General features: G+C 39.4%; 2 long non-coding RNA genes across 5 annotated transcripts; both read right to left on the minus strand.

Moving 5' to 3' along the window:
• Nucleotides 1-874: 874 nt before the first annotated feature.
• On the minus strand, nucleotides 875-6,151 carry LOC136456362 (uncharacterized). 2 transcript variants are annotated; one of them, XR_010759420.1, is made up of 5 exons: nucleotides 5,929-6,151; nucleotides 1,748-5,698; nucleotides 1,379-1,662; nucleotides 1,225-1,299; nucleotides 875-1,146 (listed from the first exon to the last, which is right to left on the minus strand). It is a non-coding gene; the product is annotated as an uncharacterized lncRNA (long non-coding RNA). The 2 variants fall into 2 exon arrangements; XR_010759419.1 differs by having other exon boundaries at nucleotides 880-1,146; nucleotides 1,748-6,151.
• Nucleotides 6,152-6,182: 31 nt separating this feature from the next.
• Nucleotides 6,183-8,349, minus strand: LOC136456363 (uncharacterized). 3 transcript variants are annotated; one of them, XR_010759423.1, is made up of 4 exons: nucleotides 8,205-8,349; nucleotides 7,007-7,347; nucleotides 6,843-6,909; nucleotides 6,183-6,348 (listed from the first exon to the last, which is right to left on the minus strand). It is a non-coding gene; the product is annotated as an uncharacterized lncRNA (long non-coding RNA). The 3 variants fall into 3 exon arrangements; XR_010759421.1 differs by having other exon boundaries at nucleotides 6,183-6,909; XR_010759422.1 differs by having other exon boundaries at nucleotides 6,843-7,347.
• Between the last annotated feature and the right edge of the window lie 1,183 nt (nucleotides 8,350-9,532).

A 9,532-nucleotide genomic window follows, 5' to 3' on the forward strand; every position in this document is an offset into this window, starting at 1 on the left:
CCATGCTTGTTTGACAAGAAGGCTCACGCACTTGTTTGTGCTGTGCGCACAAAAGCTGCAGACGTCATTACGAGTTTATTTAGGGCCCGTTTAGTTCTTAAAAAATTTTACGTAGTATTGGTCGCATCGAATCTTGCGATACATGCATGGAGTACTAAATGTAGACGAAAAAAAATTAATTGCACAGTTGGGTAAGAAATCGCGAGACAAAACTTTTGAACCCAATTAGTCCATAATTAGACACTAACTACCAAATACAAACGAAAGTGTTACAGTAGCCAAAACCTAAAAAATTTTGGATCTAAACGCGCCCTTACCGTAAAACAAACTCACCCGCATGAGGGCAAGATAGCCCAAGCACAAGCATTGTGTTAACCTTCTCACATAGATCAAGAAAACCTTCGAATCTCTGTTCCACCTATACACAGTGACACCGTAAGCTCCCGTGAGACTGGACTTACCTTAGACCTATGCTTTGACGTGGGACAGACGCGAGGATTTTTTGAACATATAGATAAATTACGTCTCCTTCGGCCAACAATTCTGTCCCATAGGGGGTTCGAACCCTGACCGACAGGGCACAAAGCATACAGTGTGACCAACTAATCTAGCGTTCGTTTGCGAGTTTATTTACTATACTAGGTAGCATGCCTGTGCGTTGCTACGGGACAACTAAACTTTTGTACTAAAAACATATGGATCGTACGTTAAGATAACAGTACTGTAAGACATTAAACTGATATTTAATAAAAAAACAAAGTTTATGAAATTAACGGTCACTAAGAGCACGACACCACAGGCTTACAAACTCTACTATATAGACCTTTCCGTGATACGGCTAAAATAATATTTTATATCGACAAAAAGCCTCTAATATTACAAACTAAATGAAACAATCAAATATGTCAAACAAACATTGCTCAATCCACATATTTTGAACCTATTTGACCAATGAAAATGCACAAAATGACTATTATATTAAACTAAATTCATGTCCATCATCTATTCAAAGTGCATGTCATAAGCGTGTAAATAATTTCAATATTATTTAGTTCTCTAAATCTATGAGACGCGGCACGATGTCCTTAGCAAATTCTTGAACTCGGTAACATCTGGCTTCATAAACAAGCAGACGATTGCGTAGACCTATAAACAAATAAAAAACTTTTGGATCAGTGTTGCAGTCAATAAATTAAATCAATGAATTACCCAAAAAAACCTCACTTTGAAAATCATGCGCCTGATTACAAATAGGACTGAATACCAATTCGCTAAAATCGTCAGTAGTGGTCACTCCGTCTATCATGCACGAGCAAAAAAATGTAATAACTGATATTTTATTTAGTCAATACATATGAGAACATTAGTGATACAATACATCTCTTTCTATTCATTTGTACATGGAGACTAGCTAAAATGCGCAACTCTGATGCCGCTCACTGCCATTCCGATAAGTGACGGCATATGTGTGTATACTTGACGGTTATTATGATGCAGTGGTACCTATGAGTTACAAAATTGATTAGCATCAAACAATAAAAAAATAATAAAATTGTCATTCTAAGCACATTTCATTCATCAGCACCACATATCTGTATGGTCGCATCCGCACGTCATCCCTTCCTCGAATATTAGACACATGCACAACTATACCAATAACATCTATAAACACAAACGATAGTTATTGATGGAATAGGAGCATGAACAATTAACTATGTATTTTTAAATATAGGCGTATGAGGTATACCTACAAAAAAGTACTCAGCTTGAGCGTATACATCCTCGAATTCCATAAAGGTACAAGGACACTGACAAATCCAAAGCTCTCTCGGTGGCGCATTAGCCATACTTTGTGGAGATAGAACCATAAAATAGTCGGCACATAAACGAAAGATGTAGCCCAAAGGACCAACATGAGTAGGCGCGAAGCCAACTCTCATGAAGTCATAACATTCTCCTACAAGAAGCAAAGCGTCGAACCTCACGGTTTGGTCGCCATACGCAACCGCTTTCATTTTGGTTCTCTGTGAGAATATTAGATCCAATAGATAGATAACAATGGTCTGTAGAAAAAAATTTAGACATGTTCCAAAAAGATGAGCTAAAAATGCACCTGCTCATCCTTCAAAATTTCACGCAAATATATATCACCATGGTGATGTCGTACGTTGCCTTTCCAAAAAAATTTGACACTCACATCCCATATGGAACATATGTGTTCCATTCTCACTTCATGGAATTCAATCCATCTACAATCCCGTTTGTATCAATCAAAATGATAAAACACACGAGTAAACTTATGTTGATAGAAAATGATTGCCTCGCCAATTACAAGATAAATGTAACGTAGTTACATGTATATGTGTGTATCAGTGATTGCAAGCGACGGGTCAGCGTACACCCTCTTTCTTTTAAGCGACCGACAGCCAGAACCCATATCGGCAACTAAGAAACCAAAATCATGAAAAATATACAGGATGACATTAGTCAGTCTGAACATAATATACTATTATTTTATGGAAATCGGCAGGCAATTAAAGATTTAAAGTTGTTCGCGTGCTCTGTGCCTATGTCCTGTTATCTTGATGACGTCATGTGAGGCATATGAAATAACTACAACACCTACATTGTTAATTTATTAGCATACATGACCGCAAATTTGATGCTCGTGCGTGGCCACGTGCCAACAAAATTTGAACTGCAGTATACGGTGATAGATCGTGATGCAAATCAAACCACCAAAATGAGATCATGTTTTGGTTGGTATCATGATGCCTTAGAAATATTTTTTAGTCAACGTAACCAAAGAAACGCACGGGTAACAAATTCATTTTTAGTTATGCCAATGCGAACACACGTGGATTGTGGCTTAGATGAATATATAAAGTCTATTTTATGATCTTTAGTGTAGATCAAGAGAAAGATTGCAGAAGTCTCACTAAATAGAGTGCTATTTTGAAGTCATAGAAAATAAGATATGATAGCTATGCATAAAAATTAATGTGTGGAATATGTGAACATTCCATATCAAGGTTTCAGAAATTACAACACAAAAACTCAAAGCATCATCAACCTGTTCGTTTGGTTGTGGCTTGTCATAAACGATCGTAAATTTCCAGTCGGAACAGTATTTTTCTCTCACACAAACCAGCCAGCAGTACTTCTTCACGAACCAGCAACGATACGAACCAGCCGACCGAACAGGCTGCATATAATTTGGACTCAAAGTAGCATATGAAAATTCTGTATAGGATGATGAATCAATGCAGTTCTCTCTTAAATGTTTCAGAAATTACAACACAAAAACTTAAAGCATCATATAATTTGGACTCAAAGTAGCATATAAATTCTGTGCAGGAGGATGAATCAATGCAGTTCTCTCTTATAGTTCAGGAACAAGTAAACTAAAAAACTCACACATCTCATTGTAAATAATATTGTTCTATACATGGTTGCATTGTGTGGTCATTATAACAAATTAAAATTAGTTACAGATAATATGACAAAAGTTCATACAAAGGAATAAGATTTGAAACACTAAAACCACTACAGTGTTGCTATTAACTGCTACATATGTATTCTTAGAAAGAAAGTGGATCTCCTCTAAGGTACAAGACTGTACTAAATTTGGTTAGATGAACACTGTGCATCTAAATAGGATCCTCCAGTATACAACGAACTCATCTATATATTCCAAATCACAACCACAGGGGAGTTCGACGATGAATCAGAAACCGGCGGCGAGTGTCTTGGCAAGGGAGACGTGGTGGCCTCCAAGTGCAGTTGTGCACTTCACCTCGAGTCGCAGCGTGGCTGCGTGGGTGAATCACGTGAACACGAGTTCTAGCATTCTAGATGTGAATAAAGTAGGTAACGCATGCCAGCATTAGAAAGCACAAGGTAGAAAACACATGCCATCTTAAACTTCAGTTGGTTGCCATCTTAAAATAGCAAGAAATTAATATGAACATGAGTCTGGGTTCTGGCCCAACAACTATTGTGTAGGGGATTTCTAGACTTACTACCTCTGACTTTTTAGTTGAAAGGTACACGAATTACGCAACAATTATGCTTTCAACAAAAACAAAGATTAATTCTGACTTTTTAGTTGAAAGGTACACCGATTATGCAACAATTACGCTTTCAACAAAAACAGAGATTCTCTCTTTTCCAAAATATAATAAAGTCTGTCAGAACAAAATCAGAATACGCCTAGGAAACAAAAGGCAGAACTATCTAAGGAGAACTTACAAGTTCCAAGGCCACCCTAGCTTTTGTTATTGAACTGGACAGTAAAGATTAAGCAGTTACTTTAGCAGTTTAGCCCACTGTATCTGCTCATGATCAGATAGATACGGTGGAAGAGCTCTTCTTACAAAATTTATATTCTACATTCTAAATTTTAGCCTAAATGCCTTTCATCAGCTTCATTAGGTTTTCTTTTCCCAAAGCACTCAAGCATGATGAAAGAACACGGATTAGTTAATATGCAACCATAATACTGCATCATCACTTGCTACCTAAATTGTTGCTCTAAACTAAACTACAGCATCATGCCCATAATAAAAGGAAAAAAACACAAGGAACTTAATATATGGTTGTTCAGTAAACTCAGATTAGGATCGTCTCCAAATCATCATGCTAAACAACACAAAGTACCAAATAACAGGAGATATGATATGAAAAAAGTTCTATCTATTATTGGGTATCACCAGTGATGGATCCAGAAAAAATATAGGGGGAGGGGCTAAACAAAGAACGCTATATAGCTTTAAGTCTATTGTATGTCCCATAGAAGACAAATATAGTAGTTTAGAGTATTTTTATATTGAAACATCGATGAGAAGTATGAAAACTAAAATATATCATGAAAAAAATGATGCAATTTATCTGCACCCAAAGTCTCAAATCAATAGATGGCATGTGGCGATGACGCCCATTGCAATCTATCCAAAAGACACAATAAAATGGTCCCTCAAATATAAAATTCAAAAACCTAAAATTTGAAGAGAATGGTGTATACCACTAATCTTTGAGGCATTAATATATGCCTGATCAAGCAATGCCATCACAATTGATGGTGCTCTGCACAGGCTATCGCAAGACACCAACCATGATAAAAATCACAGATGGCAACCCTTATCAGTTATCACAACAAACCACTGAGTGAATCCCTTCATTCTGGAATTGCATGAAGCAAAGTGGGGCAGTACGATTCTGAATTCCCTTAGTTGACATAACAAGCAAGTCTGAATTCCCTTAAGTTAACATAATAACAATACTATGACTAACAATTGTCAGACTCAACTACTCAAGACAGTTAGACACATCACATGACACTACACTTTTAGAAGCACGTAACAGGATATTGCAAAGAAGCAAAGCAACACGGTATTGCAATTCCTATTTCTATGTTGTGCCACAAAGTACGGAATTGAATAATTAGAAAAATGACTTCTTAATACCTGCAGGTCGCAGCTACTAATTTCTATGCCTAGCCCGATGTCGTCTTGCTCTGGCAATGGCAGATCGTAACCACAGTGCCCAATCTTCAGTATATACTAATGAGCCCATTCCATCGAGTTAGCCCTAAATTAGTTTTTAAAGGAAAAAATAGGAACCTAAATTTGTTTTATTCAGCATTTCAACTGTCAATAACTCAATCTTGCACTCTATTTTCACAGGTCGTAGATTTCATCTGGGAAAAAATAGGAACCTAAATTAGTTTTTTAATTCAACATTTCAACTGTCAATAACTCAATCTTTCACTCTATTTTCACAGGTCGCAGATTTCAGCTGAAATTCATGCCTCATCTTCTAATTGGACATCATCTATCATCTATTGTCCAACCAGAGAAGCCAAGCAGGGGCATTGCAACCACAGGGAGAATAATGCATTGACCAGGAAAAAAAAAGTAAAAAGAAGACCTGGTGAGGATAGGGATGATGCGATAGAAGGCGAGTTGGGTCGGTGGCCTGACCCTGCCGGGTTCCTGTAGGGCTGCAGCAGCTCCTCACCAATCGGCTGGAGGGAGCCGTGGTGTCCTGGCTGCGAGGGTGGGCGTTATGACGGGGCCACAGGATTTATAGAAGAGGATCGACAACAATCTCTCTCTTTCCTTTTGTCTTAATTTTCTTTTCTTCTGTGTTAATTCTCTTTTTTTGAGCAAGGCGCAGGGAGCTCATTGCCATGTATGCTGGTGCATGCAAACATGCAATGTGTATATGGATAGCACAATCATTTTCTATTTACTATTTTGTCGTAATTCCTCTATCACATGACAGACAATATTCAATCAAATGAGAGATGTAATCGAGCACTATTAGGAAAATAGAAACAAATAGAACCTGCACAACAAGGAGAATGTCACGATCAATCAATAATTAGGATTAACCTATAATCAATGTGTAATCGGTTTGACCAACCTATAGTACACTGTATATTTATTTATATGAACCTAAATAAGCGAAAGTATAGTACACCACGCAATATGGAAGAATTGCGCAATTTATATAGTAGATAGCTACATTATCAAATTATCTAGAAAAAATATTATATTATTTGGTCAGGCAAGCCCATCTAACAGAATAAACAAGAATACAAAATGACTATCTACTGCAGGAATAAATATATTCTTTGTGCATATACATCAAAATCGGTATCATAAAAACAAATGACTATCAAAGTATGAACTGCTGGAACAAACATATTTGAGCAAGGCCAATAAAAATATTCTAATGTATATAGTATAGCACAGGGACTTAAGTCTAAGTTCAGTAGCCCCAAGCTCGATCTAATTTTTTATAACTTTTTTATAACAATAGCAGTTCGTTTAACTTACATAGAGCTACTTGTGTGCTGATTCAAGTCCACCAGAAGCTGGTGTTCGCCACTACAAGTACGGGCCACTGCAAAATTTACAAAGCATCATTGACCATTATTCTGATTTGGGAACTGCATCACCATCTGACCAATGATTAGTAGTGGAGCACTCAAAATACGTACTGCTACCAATTTCATTGGTTAAGGATCAGACACAATCATCAGCGCATTCCATAGGCAATGAAGGGGAGGCAACAAAAGGGAAGGAAAGACCGCATATCAGCACGAACGGGGTTAATGTTCATCTCACCACCCTTCATCCTCGTGTCCACTCAGCAGTCGCCACCTCTCACCATCTAGGAGCCAGATCCAGGCTGACCGTGCCGGATCCGCCATACGCGCTGCTTCTCACCATCCCTGTCCTGGCCGCGACCGTGACTAGGCAGCAGCGGCCGGCGGAGGGCCATCGTCGGTCGAGGGGAGCAGGGCAGCTTGAGAATGTGCTCCACTGGAGGAGAGAACACCTGAAGAGCAGGTAAAGAAAAGATGGACACAATATCATCATTCATAAACATGCACTTTTCTTTGTTCACAAATAACCCAATAATTTTGTCTCTAAAACAAAACAAGAACAGTGCATGCACTTTGCCAGACTTCATTCATTCAAGCATATATCAAAACTGCATATGAATCTGAAATAATTGAGGCTGCAATGGAAGCAAACATCCATGAAAGCTCTAAGAATCATGATCAATGTACATAAAACATGGCCAGGTTGTGAGACAAAAGTCAACAACTAAAGACTCGAGGGATAAACTAATACACGAGCATGTGACATACGTGCTGCTGAACATTGGATTGGACACAGTAATCACAGGGTCATCTTGACAAAACAAATAAGGGGGTGTTTGGTTCCCCCTCCTAAATGCTTTAGGAGCTAAAATCTGGATAGAATCTGTCTAAAGAATCAAACACCCTCTCCTAAAACCTGGTTTTTCTTTAGGAGCTCCACCCCTTCCTAAAACCTACTAAAGTCCTTCCTGGACCCCCACTACCCCTCATTTATTGCCCCCTCCCCCCTCTCTCTCTCCTAAAGAAGGGTAAAAGTGTCTTTGTTCAACAACATTTACTGCTTTTAGTCAGTTTTAGGAGATGCAACCAAACACTCTTTTAGGAAGTTTTAGAAGGCTGCCTAAAATTTTTTGGAACTAAAGTTTTAAGAGGTCGGAACCAAACAGGGCCTAATTGTAGGTATGTTTTTCAATTCATGGCTGCACCCTATTTTCAGAAAGAACTCTCAAGGCAATATGTAATTTCATCTAGAAGCGGATAACAGATAGCAACATCTGCTAATTCACAGGCAAAGTGTCACACAGCCCACCATCATCCACCTATGCCTGAAGCCAAGACGTGGTAAGAGTCCAGCCAGAACTGGTACCCTGCAGCTCCTGGAAGTCAAAACCCAAAATGAATATTAGCATCGATCACACAGGCACTCCACTGTTACAAGCATCAAATCGAACCCATACTGAGGCTTTGTTTAGTTTCAGGAAGTTGGAATTCGGGGCTACTGTAGCACGTTCGTTTTTATTTGGCAAATAGTGTTTAAACATGGATTAATTAGGCTTAAAACGTTCGTCTCGTAATTTCCCACTAAACTGTGCAATTAGTTTTTTTTCCGTCTACATTTAATGCTCCATGCACGGACCGCAAATATTCGATGTGACAGATACTGTAGTACTTTTTGGGATATTGGGGTGGAACTAAACCATGGCTGAATACAACCAATGAAGCTGCAGCTTCAACTGACGGGTACAACTATTTTGTTGATTACACAAGGTATGGTGGTTGCTGCAGTTACATAAACGCAGAAGCAATTTCACCTGCGGGATCTGGGACTGCACAGACCCACATGCAGCAAGCATGAACTAGAACAGACACGCACGGAGAAGCACACAGAACTGCGGTCGTCGGTGACCAGCTTGACGCACAACAGAAGAACACCGTGGGGGGCTCAGAACCAAACTCGGCGGCAGGAGCTACTACGTCGACTGCCACCACCATGCCTGCCTACACCAGTGGCCCAACGGTTCTCACACGGACGAGCACTAGGAGACCGACGAAGAACAAAGGGCCAGAGCTCTAGGAACAGAGAGAACCCGGCCCAAAAATTGAACGAAAATCGATCAAGAACTCCATCAATAGTTCCCAAAATTTGCACAGGTAATCACCAAGGAGTTAGTGAGCTATCCCGAAAGAATCGTCGCCCAATTTCTACCCAATCTCCAGGAAATTTTAGATCGAGCCAAGAACACGAAAAAGTCCCCCAAAACGAAAATCATCGATTTCTACGTGCTCGAGTCGATTTAGTCCAGTTAACTCTTAGAGTAGCTTCAACTCATGTCATAGCATGAATCAACGCAAAAAGAACGAGTTAATTGTCTCAAATCGACGAGGGCGACGGTGCGGGTGAGGACAATGGCGCAGGCGATAGCGCAGACCTGACAAGCACGAGTGTCGTGCTGGACGACATATAGGAGCAGAGAAGCCGCGTCTTGTAAACTGTTGGCGTAAAGATCTATTTACGTTTTCAATTTAAACACTGTCATGTGGGCCCTGATGGCCAATCTTTGTAAGAGCACATAAGTGCCGAACCGTTCACGGCACCGGGAGTCAATCATCAGAAAGTAAAACAGCCAAGGCAGAGGG

Source organism: Miscanthus floridulus, chromosome 6 (assembly GCF_019320115.1).
Source record: "Miscanthus floridulus cultivar M001 chromosome 6, ASM1932011v1, whole genome shotgun sequence".
In the NCBI taxonomy this organism is placed as follows: Eukaryota; Viridiplantae; Streptophyta; class Magnoliopsida; order Poales; family Poaceae; genus Miscanthus; species Miscanthus floridulus.